Below are 18,273 nucleotides of genomic sequence, written 5' to 3' on the forward strand. Positions count from 1 at the left end.
ATTGAAATAAATGTTCATGTATATTTATTAGGTAGTCGTCCATATCGCTAAAAAAGACATACAGACCATCTCCTTCGTCTGACATTGACCTGCTTGGATTCAGACATAATGAAAGTTGGAAACACTTTCCATCACTGTTTCACATGTTTATTAATCTGATGTATGCATTTTACATCAAATTCATCCACATCTAGCATTCTGTTAGATCTCTGTCTGGAAGTTCTTATTGTCCTTAAAGAATTGGGTTGAGTTTCATTCTGAGTCATTCCAACACTGTCACTTTGGGCAACACTCTGCTCTGACAAGGTTCCTAAATCATTGAATATGATGAATAAGGTTTTGACATCTAGGGGAGGTATGTCAGCTGATAATTCTTCATGTGCATGCCCCTCAGTATGTGGTTGGTCGGGCACAGAGAAGTAGGTAATACATCATAATTTTCACATTACAGTAGGAAACTTTTTTGAATATCAAGGATTTCAGATGCATAGTCACAGCATAATGGACAATATTCGAGTTGAAAGTTGCTCATATTAACCTTATTTTGTAATAAGCATTACATACATGTTGCACAATTTCAGTTTACATTGTTTGCTGTTTTTTTTATTTCCGAAATTTTTTATTGTATATAAAAAAATATATATTTACATACATGGACAAGGCTCATACATGAGTGGAAGAAGAAAGAAGAAAGTAGGTGGAGGAGGAAAAAGGGAGGAAGGAAGAGGGGGGAGGGCGGGGGGGGAGCGGTAGTCTGTATTCTTGAGATTACTCGCTAGTCCGTTATTCCATAGTTCGTATTCCGTCGTTTTGATGTTCCATGACATTTGTACGTCTCTGTGGTCGCTCATCTTATGCCCCGCACCCCGGGCCCGAGGGGAACAGTAGAGAGAGATAGGTATAGGTATAGTAGGAGATGTGCACGGTGTTCCGTTCTCACAAAGGTTTCAGCATGCGCCCTCAGTTGTGTCTTGTTCACGCCTATGGTGGCTTGTGTGATGAAAGGTAGTGGTCTAAGGACCCCCACATGGTCGACTGCTTGTGCGTTTTCGGTGAGTGTTTTGCTGTGATGTTGTCCGCCCCCCTCAGGAACGTCACCCAGTTGAGCCATGCCTGTGGTGCGGCCTTTGATGTGTCCTTCCAGTTAGTTAGGACTATTTTGACTGCGGCTGTTAGCAGTAGATCAATGAGGTCACGATCCTCTGTATTTGTGATTGCCTCGGATGTGAAACCTAGGGCCAGGCTTGTGAGGTCTATTTGTATGTCTATGCCTGTGATCTCGTGGATAAGTATTCTGATCTTCCCCCAGAAGTCCTTTATATTTGGGCATTTTAGTAGGAGGTGTTCTAGATCTCCCCTCTCTTTATCACAGTTCCAGCATACGTCGCTATCTCTAATGCCTAGGGTGGCTAGTCGGGCTGGTGTCCAATATGCCTTGTGCACCAGCCAGAATTTCGTTTGGTTCAGTGTGGCCGTTACTTTTTTCCTAGTCGTGGATCTCCATAGCTCGGCTTTCACGTCCTCACTTAGTGCCTGCCCTGCTGCTTCCCCCCAGAAGTTTATGACCTTGTCATTAAGTTTGGTGTTTTTGGGGCACAGGACCTTATAGAGGTGTGCTACCTGGTGTCCTAGTGTGTTCAGGCTAGTAGCGAGCAGTACTATCGATGGTGTCTGGGTGTTGAGGTTTGTCTTCCTTATCGCGACTTTTATCTTTAGGAAGTTGTATAGTTCTATGCTGTTTAGGCTGTATTCCCCCTTTAGGGTGTCGAACGTTACGTCAGCGCCTTTGTTCTTAAAGTCTTTGGCTATGGATATCCCTCGGCTATACCACTCGTGAATGTCTAGGACCTTACCCCTGTATTTTAGGGTGGGGTTATGCCAGATGGATTCAAAGGGCCCCCCCCTGATGCTCGTGTTTAGAAGTTTGTCAACTTTCAGGAGGGCTCGTTTTGTGTTTCTGAGGACTGGGTTGTCTTTGATCGCTGGGTGTTTGGTGGCCGTGAGGAGAGTGATGGGTTTCATGCCTTTTAGCAGCCCTTGTTCGAGTGTTAACCACGCTGGGGTGTAGTCCTGTCTCGGGTCTAGCCAATGCAGTCCCTGTCTGGCTATACACGCTTCGTGGAAGCGTTTGAAGTTTGTTATGTTTAGTCCCCCCTGTTCTTTTGATAGTCTGAGTTTTTGCATGCTTATTCTGGCCTTCTTCCCTCTCCATAAGAAATCGTTCAGTATCTTGCGCTACATTGTTTGCTGTTTTAATGTAATAACTGCGTAAGTATTTAATATCTATTTTAGAGGGATGGATGAGCAGCTCACTTTGTTCCATTACTATCTTCACCACCGAGGCTTCCTAATAACATAGTACTAATATAGCTCAAAGGCCTGGTACATAGAGCAGACAGGATATATTTGTATATCTAAGACAAGGTCTTCATGACAAAATGTAACTAGTCATTATTATGATAAGATTCATTAAATATAGTGTGTGTAAAAGGAGAATAAATACATTCACATATTTAGGCTCCCCCTGTTTTCCGTGTTTTCCACTCCATTTTCTTCTCTTCCATAAAATGTTTTAGGTCTGTTGTAGAAATAGCTTTAGCTGTACCCGAGCCTCATGTAATCACTTAAATGATAATTATAATATATTCTTATGTACACATAGAAGGGTTTTTGTTCCACCCAGTAAAAGCAATGGTCAGCTGGAATGTCCTTGGAAAGTTCGATCAGCCCCCAATTAGCACAGACAAAATGTGTCAATAGGCTAGATTCCTTCAGCTATTGACTTTTCTGCCACTAACACTTACTTTTTAGATGAGCCCACTTGACAAGCATTTGGTGCTTGGGCTGTTTAGCAATGGAGTGACAGCATTTTGCCTTTTTCCTATCAGACTCCAAAAACATAAGTAGTAGCATAGACTATCAAAGCAGTGCACCTACAGTAAAGCAATTCTTATACATACCAACATGTTAGAACAGCAAAGTGGTAGATATAAAAAAAGTGGAAAGTGTTTTCTCCAATGACTTCTGTTGAAGTAAAGGCAATGTTAGGTGGGAGACAGCTAAAATAGACATTTGTGACTTCAAAAATCAGAATCTCCCACCTGAATTGGGTATGTTGCATGTTTGAATCCTAGCACTGCACAGCAGCCCTTCGAGACACTCTTGTGTGCAGTGGTAGCTCTGGGGAGACAACAGTGCCACCTTTGGATATACAATTGTTGTGCAACGAGGCTCCGAAGCAAGCACAGCACTATAACTCCAATTATATCTAATAGAAAAGTGCCCAGTCAAAGATGGCACTGTTGATCTCTTGTCAGACTAGAGTTAGCTGATGAGGGCGTATAAATGGAGGCAATGCTGCACTTCGTTCACTTGCAACATTAGTCTATTTTATAACACACTTGAAACCTTAATATGTAAATAGATCTTTTAAGCAACGTTTATCAACATTAAAAATGACTTGCATTTTAACTGGAGTGTAATTCAGTCTCTATTTTCTCAATATTTATATTTATTTTTGGCAATTCGCCAAACTGATTCTTAGATTCCTTTTATATTGTCTCAATAATCCTTCAAAGATCCCAAGCTAAACAACGTTATATTTAAAAGCTATGCTATTGCAAGACGGCTGCCTCTATGGGGATGTACTGCTTTTTTTATTGGCTCTTCCGGTTGTGTTGTTGTCTGGCGATAACCTCCACACATTACTGCTCCCGTGGGCTCTCTGCATCCATCCATCCATCTATGATCTGGATACTCAGGTGAAAAGTGTGAACCTGCTCAGCTACCAGAGTTTGGTGCCCACAAGCAGCACAAAGAAATTCCCCACCAAATGGGCAATCATATAATTTCAGATTTGTGCAGAGATGTGGCCTAAAGCGGCTAGAACAGTCATCTTTGGAACTGGGGAACTAGGTTCAGGTTCTAACCTTGACTCAACAGTTCTGTGATTCTGGGCAAATCACTAATCTCATTTAACGAATCTGACCTTGTGTAATCTAACCTAGTGCTCATTGCTTATGTAAAGTGCTCCAATGCCCTAAAACCACGTCTGCACTGTATATAACTGCAAAACATAATTATTTTTAATTGTATTCTTATTAATAATAATAATTGCTATAATAACAATAACCACCTTTAGTGTCATTGATCGGTTAGTTGTGAGTGCAATAATTTTGAGCTGTATGCAATTGAGTGGATCGAGTTTGCATGTGCAGGCTTCAAAATATCAGTTGTTCAAGCCTACCCTTCCATCGCTCTGTCCTATACATGTGCACAGGCAAATTCTTCATTACATTGTTTCTATCTATGAACGGCCATTTTTATTAGGATCCGCTTCCTTGAGATTTCCTTTGACTAACAGACATGCCCTGCTATTTTAAATACGTAGACATCAGTGTGTTTCTTTGGTTGTTTTATCATCATTAAATTCTGCCTTTTGTATTTTGGCAAATATTTCTATGCTTAGTTTAAGATACCCGTTTGTGGGGGACATGCCTACCCACTTATTTGAAGCAGTAGTCTCTCTAGCACAAGTACTTCACTTCTGCTTCTTCAGCACTTGCTGCTGATGCGTATTATGAACTCAAATTCAATCTTATTCTGATACCCGACTAATTTAGTACTTCCGTCTGGTGGAATAGCAAATAAACTCGCAGACACTGTTGTAGAGTAGCATCCTATGGTGTTATGAATACTACCACAAAGTGCGTTTGTGCCTCAGAATTATAAGGAACAAGTAGCGCTATACAAATGCAAATGCAATGCAAAGGAGTAAACGACCACCACTGTCCCACTAGAATCAAGACCACACATGCAACAGCAATAAAGCTACCGGAAGTATCAGACAAATCCGTATTACACCATCGAATGTGTCACAAGATAGAAAAGTTCAACAGTAACATAGCACAGAGCTCTGTGCATTAATTAAAATGACCAAGGAATCAGGTAAAACGCCCCAGCCTTCTCAGCTACCAGTCCTTCCTTCTGTAACTTCCACAGGTCCGAGAGTGTTCTGACGAATGGCTCTGGAGGTCCAATGTTTATACCTGGTGCCTGCCTTTGTGTGGCAGGGACTCCCTGTCCTACCCCCTCATCTGGTTCTGGAAATTCCTTCCCTTTCCCCTGTCAAGCCTCCAAACTGTTTGGACGTGACAAAAGGCCTAGTGTAAGATTCATTTTGCCAGCAGAAGTCAAAGGCCTTTGTAGTGCAAGGCGGCTGCATTGAGTTACTCCCAAGTCATCCTACAATGCTTGTTTCTGGTTCAGGGATGACCAGGCCTGGCAGTTCGGGCTTGACTTTTAACATGGGGAGCAGAGTCAAGATTGATTTGCGTATGGCTGGATCCAAACTAGAATGGCGCTGTGAGCAAAAAAAATGGATTTAGGGCCAGTGTGCAACATTGTTCAGTATTTAGCATATCAATTGTTCTTTTTGTTATTTTCTAACAGTGGCATTTTCGATTTGTAACTTAAAACTTGACTTCACTTTTAAAGAGGTCTTTACGTTACAATTCATTTGAGTGCAAACAGCATCTCTCTATCTACTTCCATTCCAAAGTTAGCCCAGTGTAGTCAATGGGAGAGGTAGGCCTTTTAAATAAAAAGCACCTTGTCCTTTGAGCCTGTGGAGCCTACCTTAGGGGTGACTTCTAAGTATGAAAAAAAGAAGGTTTAGGCCTGTCAAAAAGTTCATTTTGTCTATACCACCTCATATATGGATATTTGGAAATGGGTGCAATGTACATTGAAGCAATCCTCACCTAACCCTATAAGTAGGAATACAAATAAATGAAGACATTCTCTTAAAACTGAAACTTTTTGAGTTTTGAGACATAGTGCATTCTTCCACGTAGGAAAGTGCCTCTTTTTTGCAAGGTTAGCCCCCACTTTTTGCTTGATGTGATTTTGAACTGTAAGTGCACTAAGTCCCTGCTAACCAGGTTGGTAGTGCTAGATTTCTTTCCCAAAACATTGTACCTCCATTGGTACAACTTCAGCTACTCTTGTAAGTCCCTATTAAGTGGTAACCCTGGTACCTAAGGCATAGGTACTGACGAGGATCCTCTTGGGCAACAGCACTGCTTTTGCCCCTTCACCAAGGCTATACACTCTGCCGTTGCAGGCTGCGTGTCTTGGTGCACTAAAATCCGAAGAGTTAACATGGCACACAGCCCTGTGTACCATGCCTTCTAAGTACTGCATAAGATATAGGTAAGCCACCCCCACTAGAGACCTTTAGCCCTAAGGCAGGGTGCACTATATCCTATGGATGGGCATATCTGCATGAGCAGATATGCCTCTACAACATCCAGTCCATTCTGTGATATTGTAAGTTAACAGCCAAAAAGAGTACATGGGTTGGATACTTCTCAATACGAGTTTCCATGAAGGCCACACTGATGTCTAAGATGTTTTGTACCAAACATCTTGTCTTAATCAGTAAGATAAGGTAGTTTTATTGTTAAGTTAAGTAAAACCATAATCATTTTGACATAAAAGAGTACAATATAAAATATTTCCATAGTTTAAAACAGGACTACATTTTCAGTGTTTGCTTTCTTGGTCCTTGTGAAAGTAATGTTCTTATAAATGTTATGTTATGGTATTTTAAACCGTCCTAAATAGCGCAACAGCTGCCTCAGCAAAGAGGTGTCCCAGCACTTCCAGCAGTAAAAGCAGTGAGGCTAGAGCCTAAACCAGAGGGAAGAGATATGTTTTAATAGCCTTTTGGAAGGCCAGATAGCTGTACAGGCAGCGGATCTGTAAAGGGAGGGAGTTCCAAAGTTTAGCCGCTAGATTGTGGCCCCCGCACGCAACCTTTTCACCCGGGGGACAGTATCAAAGTGTTACCCCATGGATCTAAGTTTGTGTGTAGGTATGTAGGGCACCAGCAGATTGGCCAAAATGTCCGGAGAGGTACGTTTCAAAATTTTAAAAGCCATGCAGAGGGTCTTGAATTTGATCAGCTGAGCCTTTGTAAGCCAGTGTAGCCAGCAAATGACACCAGCTGTCGGGCATCTTCTATTCTGATTGAACTTCTTCTAACGGACTTAGCTTAGTATTATTTCTACTGTTTTCAATTTCAATTTGTAAAAACTTTATTTCGGTCAATTTGACCATGAAAGCATTTAAACAGAATCTAACATTTCATTTATGTTAAAACAATTAAAAAATATACAGTCATCCAATGGCATTGTATAATGAATACATAATGTACCCTGCGGATGTCTGTAGTGCAATTAATCCTGAGACCACAATCTGTATTTAAGTACATATGCAGTGCATAAATTCAATTTACAATATCGGGATATGTTTTCCACTCTTGCTCTATCTCTCAGATCAACTATTCAAACAAAAATATCTGTGTTTGTATAAAGTTCCTGTGTTAGTCAATAAGGAGATTATTAGCATCATCACTGGTTGCATTATAGTGCTTGTGAAATATATAATAAGCAATTTACAGTGCCATATTTAATTAATAAAAAGTTCATATATAAAAAATTTGCTTCAATCAAATAGAAGGCTAAAAAAACATTGTTGTAGACCCTTAGACAGCAATTCTACTTCTTAGTAGTCCTCCCCGCCAAAGTAATGTATTCCATGAATATAATACATTATTAAAATAATACTAAAATGCACATTCAATTCATATAACATTCCTTCAGTTAAAAAGCGATGTACACAGATTTAATCGGATTTTTGGGGGATATTTTCAACAAAATTCTACGGTACACCACATAGAAAATAAGAAGCCTGCCACCGAAATTGCTATGGGGAGACTAGCATCAAATTTCAGTAACCTGAAAGCTTCTGAACATTGCCTAGTTACCAAATTTCTGCATATTGGATCAACCATCATTTTCTTGCTTTCTTATAGCCAGTGCAGAATAGGAACACGTGGTATTCAGATCCTTCTACACCATTGCAGGCCGGGCAACCCAATTATTTGTTGGCCCGCCAATTTATCTGTAAAAGCACGGAGAGGTAATACCCCATGCCTAAATTGTAAATAGAGCTTCCTTGCGGCAGCCGGCTTGATGTCATTAAGGGCCGGCTTTAGTATGTACTGCTCTTTAATTTCCATGAATGTTACAGTAAGTTTTCCTATCGTGTGGTTCCCCTGTAGTTGGGCCAGTTTATACTCCCAGTAGCAACTCTTTAGCTCTCTCTTAGACACTGTGGAACATGTTGTTTCTGGATTTTCCCACATGTTACCGTGACCCATGAGCATGAGGGTGTTCCTGACATAGGTCTGTCCCAGGAAAGCAGAGCAGTTGAGGCACAACACTCCAGCACAGACAGCAGCGACCCTCTAGAAGTGACACGGCGGAGGTGCAGTTAGAGGCATGCCGGTGCGGAGAGGGCTCACACAGCACGGGGAGGAGATAGTACCAATCCTATGGGGATCCCGCCCGCCATTGCAGGCACTCACCGCGAGATGAGAGACGGTGAGCGGGGACATTCTTGACATCGCTGGCAGCGCCAGGGGTCCTGGTGGTGAGCCCGCGAGGCTGGGGCTCCCAACACTGTCCTCCTTGGTCTTTTTTAGGGCATGAAATTGGATTTGAGAGCCTCTATTTAACGCGCCTGACTCAAAAATGGCGCCTACAGAAGATCGTCGCCAGGGGTCAGGGGGGCCACACCCCAAGGGAGGCCCCCTTTGGCACCTACATCATAGTGGCCACGGGTGGATGGTAATGGCAGCAACAGCTCCGACCTCTAGGGATGACCACGATCATCTTAAAGATCAACCGAGTAGGACACCTGAGGTGCCCCGCCTGATTCTAAAATGGCGGCTGTCTCTCCCCCTAGCAACCATAACTCGGAAATACTCACCTCGGCAGACAAGCGGACACTGGCTCTTCCCTCAAACTGATTCTCTGTACAACAACTCCCCCCCTTGTTGAGCAAAAGATAAAAATGGGGACTGGCTGATTGTTAACACCATGGTCAGATCCCCTTGCTTGACCCCAAGATGGCTGCCACAGTGGTCCCTTCCACGTTGTGCTCCTACTATGGGATATTTAACTTGACATTGACCTTTTCCTCATCCGGACATTGAATCTGTGAACTTACCCCCGACCGTGGAGACCTATTTTTCTGGCAGACGCCCGGTGGAACTACCTGGTAGCTAAAGAGGAGATGGGCTGTGGACTTTTTCCCTCAGCCGTCACCTACCCAGCTGGACGTTGAGCAGATTTTCCTGCTTCTCTTAGTCATATGCTCCCTCCTACCCCTTTACCCTACCCCATTACCCCTCTACGCTCCATTTATTTCGCCCTCTATGTTCTTTAAATGTTTTCCCATTGAGACCTAGCTATTTGGCCAATGCCCGGTGGAGCTACCTGATAGTTATAGAGGAGATGAATTTTGGGACTTCCCCCTCGACTGTCACCTACCCAGCCGGACTTTGGGCAAATGTCCTTCGTCTCTCTGCCGTATCTCCCTCCTACCCCTTTACCCTTACCCCCTTCCCCTCTACACTTTACTTATCTCCTCTTCTATGCTCTTGTAATGTTTTGTCTAGCAACTGATGTGAATTGTAACTGATGTAATTTTGTAATTTTGTGGAACCTCATGTAAAGCGCTCTGATACCTCCAGGTCTAGCCAGCGCTATATAAAACTCTTAAAATAAAAAATAAAAATAATAAATGGTAGTCTCCCCCCCCCCCAGGTAGATTAATCACCTCTCTTAATTCTTCTCCGTACTCAAACAATTCTGGAGTAATCCACAAGTGTCTCCAGAATAAAAGGGGTCTCAGAGAAACTTCTTCCTCGATTGACCTGACCCCCAGATCTAATCGTAACGGTATGAGTGGGGTACTATGGTGGAGACCAAACAATTGTCTAAGAAAGGAGTTTTCTGCTTGTGTTAGGCTATCAGTGCGACCATGGCCCCGTATTTCTGCTCCATATAGTGCAGCACCTCTAGCTTGTACCTTGTATATTTCTAATGCTGGGCCCACCGGTTTATGACTAGAGTTTAGGAACACCTTGAAGAAGCCCCCTGTTGTTTGCACTAACTTCAGGCTGGAATTTTTAATTTGTACCCCCAGTCCATTTTTTCTGTGATTGTAATACCTAGGTAATCAAAGACAGATACCCTTTCTAGGGGTTTGCCGTCTAAACATGGGTTTGGTCGGGTACTTTTGAGTTAAATACCATAAATTTTGTGTTTTGTAGGTTAAACTCAAGCCCCCTTTCCTTGCAGAAGGCATCACATTTATTTAGGAGCCTCTGTATACACATTGGAGATTTTGATAATAGCAAAGTATTGTTGGCAAACATCATGGCTGGGATGTTACGTGCTGCCAGCTTGAGTGCATCTAAATCCTTCTCAGTATTTAAAAAGCTAACTAACCCATTTATATAAAGACCAAAAAGGGTCGGGGCAAGGACGCAACCCTGACGTACTCCTTTACCTACAGGGATGGGTGTGATGAGTTCCCTGTGTTTGCCAAATCTTATTTGCGCGTAATTTCCTTTATGTAGGCGCCTCATCAGCTGACACAAATATGACGGGACCCCCATCTCTAGCAGGACTGTCCACAACTTATCTCTTGGGATCAGACTGAATGCAGATTTCAGGTCTACAAAAATTACATAGAGGCTGCCACCCTCTATACACACGGTCTTCCAGTGTAATCATTGTATCCTGAAGATCTGGTCCAATGTGGTAATTTTTACTCTGAACCCTGCTTGGAACGGGCTAAGAACGTTATGTTCCTCCATCCAACTCTGCAGGCAGTGTGGCAACTCATGTGCAATGATTTTTTGGCTAATGTAAACAAGGCTTATGGGCCTATAATTTGTGGGTGACACCGGGGATCCCTTTTTATAAACTGGTATTATTTCAGCCCCAGCCCAACTAGTAAGAATTGCCATGCCTTGCCTGACGATGTTGAATAAAATCCCCAAATATGGAGCCCAAATAGTAGGTTCACTAAGGAACAAATCCCCGGGAATCTTGTCTAACCCTGGTGCCTTACTGGGTGAATTTGACTTAAAGCACCAGTTACCACTGTGAGAGTTATCGGGGTATCATCCGCCGCTCTGGGGGTGATCTTAGCTAAATTGGAGTGATTGACCTGTGGGGAGTGACATGCATTGTCCGCTACATCAACCTCCAGCTTTGCTCTCGAATAGAGCACCTCAAAATGGTCCTTCCACACATTTGCCACTAAGTTTGGCTCTATCGCCAGCTTTCCTTCAGAGCTACCTGTGTTTACCACATTTCAAAATGTCTTCATGTCATGGGTGCCCAAGGAGCTTCAAGACTTTCCCACTTGTCACTTTCCCACCCTTTATTTGCCTCCTCAATACTAGTTTGATAGACCGCTCTATTGGTTTTAATCAAAGCTCTATCATTAGCCTTAATGGCAGAAATCAAGGCTATTTTAGCCTTTCGACATCTTTCATCATACCAAGGATGGCGGGGTGTCCTATTATTTCAAACTTTTTTGATTGGAAGAAGAAGAAATCAGCCATAGTGGCAGTTAACCTAGTGTGATTTAGGGCGACCTTCAATAAATAAATTTGGGTGCTGTCAACTGAGACAGATTGAACAGAATCCATAAGAATCCGTATGACAGTTTGTTACAGGGTGCCTAACTTTTCTTGGGACCCATCGGAATTTCTTTCTACAATTGGTGAGAATCCATCTGCCATCAGCTGGTGTGGCTAAATATGATGGTACTCCCATGGTTTAATGTGAGCAGTTCTAAAACTAGGGCATTATGGTCACTATCTTAAAGTCTGCTGTTCTGTGCCATGATGTTATGTCAACCAAAATATAGTCAACTAAGGAGCCTTTGCCAATTCTATTGAAAGTATGTTTACCTGAAGTATCAGACTTGGGTCTACCATTACATGCCCTTAACGAGTGTTTTAATACAAGAGAATTCATCTTGAGTACCAGAGGGGTCCAGACTCTTACTAACGGACAAGTGGTTTCTGGTACAACCCAATGTAAGTCTTCTTCACACGGGTTATCTCTATTCATACCGACTAGGGGCTCATACTTGCAATTGAAATCCCCACCTACAATCAACAGATAGTTATTCAAGATATTGGCAAGGAATGTCGTTAGCTCATCGAGGGTCTTTAAATCTTTTTTTTTTTTTTTTTTTTTTTTTTTTTTTAAAAACCTTTATTTGAGCAAGCAGAAATGTACAAGGATGGGCCTACAACCACACGGGCCAGCCGCTAAAAAGGAGGAGAGACATATCACATAAGCCCGCAGAGGTAACCGTCAATCAACAATGCAATACTCCACAATATATACAGGACCAAAACAGGTTTTATATATATGAAAGAACAAACATACAAAAAGGCGAGAGTGTATCACTGAAAGTCAGCCCAAGGGACGCAAGGGGGGGACAGCAACGGAGGAGCAATAATAATATCCTAAGCACTAAGGAGTATGGAGCGGGGGGGGGAGGGGGAGGGGGGGCAGAGACCAGGAAGAAGAAGGGGGGAAGAGCCGGTGACACCAGCTCGGTCCCTATATGAAGATTCCGGGAACGCCGGCCTAGGGAGATAGAGTAATCTCGACAGTGTCCACAAGGGGAGGAGTACAAATGTCGCCACGGTATTCGTTCCATTGACCCCACACCTTCACCCATGCCCTGGGTCTACCCCTGGCCACATAAACAGTTTTCTCACGGAACATGGACCAATCCATATTATCCTCCCATTGCGAGAGGGCAGGGGGCCTGGAGGCCCACCAGAGTTGCGCAATATCTCGCTTCGCGATCATATAGCCCAGGGTGGCCCATCTAGTCTGTGCCACCGAATAGTCCGTGGGCTCCCAAACATTCAAAAGACAGCGACGAGGTTCCGGTCGCAAGGATATCCCCGTCACCACAGTCATCAGATCAAGCACGGCCACCCAATAAGCAGCCACCAACGGGCACTCCCAAAGAATATGCAGGAAAGTAGCACGCAAACCACATCCACGCTTACACAGTCCATCGGAGGAGAAGCCCATCACCATCAGTCGCGGGGGTCTTTGACTCTTGACTACGGCTAACTGGTATTGAGTAGACATTTATTAGAGCAACTGTGATCCTTAAAGGGAAATTAGGGAGGACACACAGAAGGTCATTTGAATATGTTTCTAGCTGTGTAGCTATGCAGCCCAAATGTGTCCCCACCCAGATACAAAGCCCACCAGATGGCCTCCCCTTCCCCCTGATGACGCTGCTATGCTATACGTGGCATAGCCTAATTTAGGGATATCCCCCTTTGCCCATGTTTCTTGAAACATACAGATTTCATATTGCTCAAGAAAGCCCCCCCATTCAGGATTATCCAGCTTGTGGCAAGGCCGGCTACATTCCAAGATAGAACTTGCAACCTCAATTGATCTGGCCGACTATCTCTGGCAGCAGATTCTGGGGACGGGGGTGCAAAATCCTGCCAATACACAAGTCTAGCTTCTGGGAAGTCTTGCTGTGGAAAATATGAGATTGGTTATTGGTTGTAACCTTTTTGGATTCAACCTTATTACCCCTTAATGAACCTCTCGACCCTCGCAACCTCCCTCTGGTCTCGCCCTCTTCCAGTGTAATGTGCTGGTCTATGATCCCTCCTGCTTGAACAATTTTCACCTATAACTCTCCAAGGTGATTGTGCTCCTTCAGCCCATACCCTTTAGCTTCAAGTCAATCCACTCCTTCAAGGACACCAAATCTATCAGTTGTGGGGATATTGAAGAGTGGTTGCCTAGGCCATAGGTAATCCAAATGATCATTTTGATGATTTTGTTTTAAAGGCCTCCCCTCCCATCCATCTTGCCTTCTGCAGTGTTTGGGTCTACTTGGGGGATAAAAATAACCTAGCAATAGGGCCCTTATGGTCCCCTCCCGTTTCCAGTCATCCCAACTAAGGATTGCTCGGGCAACTGATGGGTTTCTAAAGATTATCACTACACAGCCTCCCTGCAACACCTTAGGTCTCCAACCCACCCAGCCAACTCAACGGGTGGTTAGGATTTCTCCTGCATCCTCATAATGTTATGTTATGTTATACTTTTATTTGTATAGCGCACGGCTACTCAACAAGAGTGTCCCGGCGCTTTATGTCGGCAGCTCAGCAATTAAAAAACATAACAGTAGTAAAACAGGAACAGAAGAAAGAAAGAACAGCCTAAAGGTTAAAAAGCCAGGTCTTAAGGCTTTTCCTGAACAGGAGCAAACTGGGAATACTGCGTAGGGCGAGAGGCAAGGAATTCCACAGCTGGGGGGCCCTAAGGCTGAAGGAGCGACCCCCAGTGCGAGCCTTCCTCACTGGAGGGACCACCGCCATAAACAAAGCTTCCGACCGAAGTGAGCGAGTCGGGCAATAAAAGGCAAGCCTTCGCTGCAGATACTTTGCTCCCAAACCAGAGAGTGCTTTATGCACCAGAGTCAAAGTTTTAAACATAATCCGCTTTCGGATGGGCAGCCAGTGAAGCGACTGCACCAACCCGGATGTTCTCGCTCGCCTATGAAGGCCAAAGATGGCGCGAGCCGCGGAGTTCTGCACCACTTGCAGCCGCTGGACAAGATAGTCCGGAAGCCCTAAATATAGGGCATTAGCATAGTCCAATCTAGATCCTATTAAGGCCTGGACAGTAATCTTTCTATGCTCCTCTGTAAGCAGAGGTAAGAACTTCCGGAGCATCTTTAAGATACCAAAACAGGTGCCCGTCAGACCAAGAATGTGTGATCTAAGCGTAAGGTTGTTGTCAAACTTGACTCCCAAGTTTTTGGCCACCAGCGATGACTGAGCGGGAGGACACATGTCCGAAGGCCACCACTCACGCCATTCCGGGTCCGAAGCGCAACCAAAGAGTAGAACCTCCGATTTGCTGGAGTTGGCCTTAAGGCTGTTTCGCTGGAACCAGTCAAAGACCCTCCCCAAGCACCCCCGAATATTCTCTCCATCGAATGCCTGATCTTTCCTGCAGGTGAAGAGAAGTTGTGTGTCATCCGCGTAAGACACGATCTCGGCCCCGAAAGCCTCCACCAGTGCCGCCAGAGGGGTCATAAAGATGTTGAAGAGAGTCGGGCTCAACACAGAACCCTGTGGAACTCCAACTCCCAATGGCGGCATCTCAGCGGAGCTCGGGGAGGCCCAGACCGTTTGTCGACGGTCCTCTAGAAAAGATGTAAACCATTTGAGCACCGTCCCCCTCAGACCGATGTCATAGAGTCTGGCAAGAAGCGCCTCATGGGGGACGGTGTCGAAGGCCGCCGACAAGTCTAGCATGACAAGCATGGCCTTACCTCCTGCGTCCAGTGTCTCCCGAATAACCTCTGACACCTCGAGAAGTGCCGTCTCCGTACTTAAATTGGGCCGGAATCCGGATTGCGAGGGGTGCAGTTGGTCATTTGATTCTAGGAAGCCAGAAAGAACGCCATGCACATGCTTCTCCGTGAGCTTCGCCAGGGCCGGAAGAAGAGAGATTGGCCTATAGTTGGCCAGAACCTCAGTATCCAATCCAGGCTTCTTGAGGAGAGGAATCACCATTGCCCTTTTCCAGGACCGAGGGAGCCTCCCCTCCCTCAGAGACGAATTCAGGAGAGGATTAACCAAAGGGTTCATCAGTGACGCCATCCTGGCCAAAAATTTGGCCGGACATGGATCCAATGGCGAGCCTGATTTAAGACTGGCCAAAAGCGTAAGAGAAGCTTTGAGGGAAACAGAGGGGAACTCCGCCAAAACAACGTCTGGCGTAGCCGATGGAACAATTCCCGCCCCGATGTTGAAAAACCCTTCAGCGGACCTTTCTGAAAAGGAGGCCTGGATCGATATGATCTTATCCGTAAAAAACCTGGCGAGGTCACAGACCCATGACTCAGATGGCACTACTTGCTAACTAGCTAACCAAGACATGCATTTATTTTTTAGATCCTGGTGTGATTCCTTTTGCCCCCTCCCAAGCTCAAGAATACCTAACAGAACAACAACATAAGGGGTTGAGGCTGGTGGTAAATTAATGCATGATGGAGGATGGTTTTCTTTAAAAATTGTCAGTGTTTTTAATACGTCCTATCCCCTCCCGCTGTCAACTTTCTTGCCATTGATGTTATGTGGATAAACAGGTGTCTTATTTGCCTGCTAGGGTTTGCAATACACTGTCTTACTTGATCTGTAGCGATAGTGGGAGGGGGGGGCACTCTGACTTGAGGCAGCCTTGCTGATAATAATTGCAGCCTGGGCTTCTTGGCCACTGCCAATACCTTCTCTTCTGTTTGCGACCCTGTCCCTGGCCTCAAGCAACATAGTCAGCTTATCAACCCTTTCTACCAGCATTTTAAGTTTGTTCATTACAATACCCTTACTTGAAATTGTAAGTCCACCACTAGATTTGTGACCCATGCGGGTTGTTCCTTTCCACTTTCAGAACTACCGGACAAACATCCTTCCCCAATATCAGTATCATCCATGATTTCTTCTACTACCTTCTTCTTTTTCACTCCTGTTCTCACTGGTGCTTTAGGTTTTCCTTTCTTCACTTGAAGCGTAGATAATATCTCCGTATGTAGTTCAACATTGGGCACTTCATCAATAGTTATCTGGGCCCTGGGGTGTCACTAATCAAAGGACCCGGAGCGTGTGATGTGTCCAAATCTATCAAGGGAAGGTCCAAATTTGGAGTGAGTGATAACCATCTCTCTGTCGGTTCTATTTATGTTGCTTTCTGTTGTTACAGATTTGAGTGCCCATTTTTTTCTAAATTCTTTCAACTTGCTTTATTGATATGGATGTTATGAGATCACCTCTTATTTTCTAAAATACTAGTAGGGCACCTACCCTTATCTAGACAATGTACCAGTTGGTCCCAGGTGAAGTTCAAGTACAACCAACTAAAACAGAAGAGCCCGCCGGAACAGTAAAATATATGGAGGGTTATTGGGGCACTGACCTTGAGCCAAGTAATTTCCAGGAGCCAAATCTGCTTGCTTCTTTGACAAAACCAAAGGGGGTGGCCCAGCCCACCCTTAAATGGCCGTGGACGGGCGCAGACGGGGCCGCCCTTGGCCCGGGCGTGGCCTGGGCATGGCCCGGGCACACCAGTGTACGTCCAGCGCTGCAGGAGCCCTTAGCAGTCTTTAAGCGCCTCCTGGCGCACTTCGGTTGCAGTGTGGCATCCCTGGCATCCCTGGCGCTATGCTTGCTGGGAGGTGTAGCCACCTACCTCCCAGCAGCGTCAGTTGTAGTGAAAACTGGAGCATTGACACAGGGGGATGAGCACACTGGCTCTGCTGGCTCCCCTGAGGCTTCCCTTATGATATGAGGCAATGATGTGCTCCCATGGTGCAGGGTCCCTTAAAAGGCTTTAAGTGCCTCCTTGGGCGTTCCGGTTGCAGCGCAGCGTCCCTGGCATCCCTGGCACTGTGCTTGCTGGGAGGTGTAGTCACCTACCTCCCAGTAGCATCAGTTGCAGTGAAAACTGCAGCGTTGGCAAAAGGGGACAAGCGCACCGGCTCTGCTGGCTCCCCTGAGGCTTCCCTTGTGATGTGAGGCAATGATGGGCTCCCAAATGTAAAACCTGAGATTTTCTTGAGGGGTCATCTTGGCTTTGTTGCATTCAATAGTAAGTTAAGTTCTGAGGGCAAGTGTACCTATTGATTTCCTTTCTGCTCATGTATTTTGTTCTGTTGCGTGCTGTGTGGCTCAGAACTCTTGGCCATATGTCTTTGGGGTTTTTTTTGGTCGTACTAGGACTACCGTTCTATGGATCTTGGGATCTGTTTGGAATAGGCATGTGTGTTTTAGGTGCTGTTCTGTCTGCATGGTAACTAGCCTTGATTATTGTTCCTTGGGTGTTATAGTCAGTAGATGTTGAATTTACTCCTGTTACTGTTCTTTCATCTGTATCCTGTTCCTGTTGGTTTGTTGATATTCTCAATACCCCTTTGGTATTTTTTCATCTACAGGGGCTGTTCTGCTTGCGCATTTTGCTGCTGTATCCACTGTTCCTTCCATAATGTGTGTAATGTTTCTTTTTCCGGTAGCTGATGGCTCTTGTGGCTGGGGAGGTGATATTTGCTTTGGCAAGATTCTTCTAAAGTGTCTATCTCCATTTCCCAATCCTTTTGGCTTGTCCCAGATGCCACATAGGTGCTTGTAAGAGTCATGGCTGAACCGACATTTACCATACCCTCCTGTATTCAGCTGAATATGGGGTATGCTTTGGGTGCCTGGTGTTTTGCCACTTGCAATGTTTTGTTTATGGCTTTTCTTTCATGCTTTTTTGTCTTCTCGTTTGATTAACTGTT

The sequence above is a fragment of the Lissotriton helveticus genome, chromosome 6 (genome assembly GCF_964261635.1).
Source record: "Lissotriton helveticus chromosome 6, aLisHel1.1, whole genome shotgun sequence".
In the NCBI taxonomy this organism is placed as follows: Eukaryota; Metazoa; Chordata; class Amphibia; order Caudata; family Salamandridae; genus Lissotriton; species Lissotriton helveticus.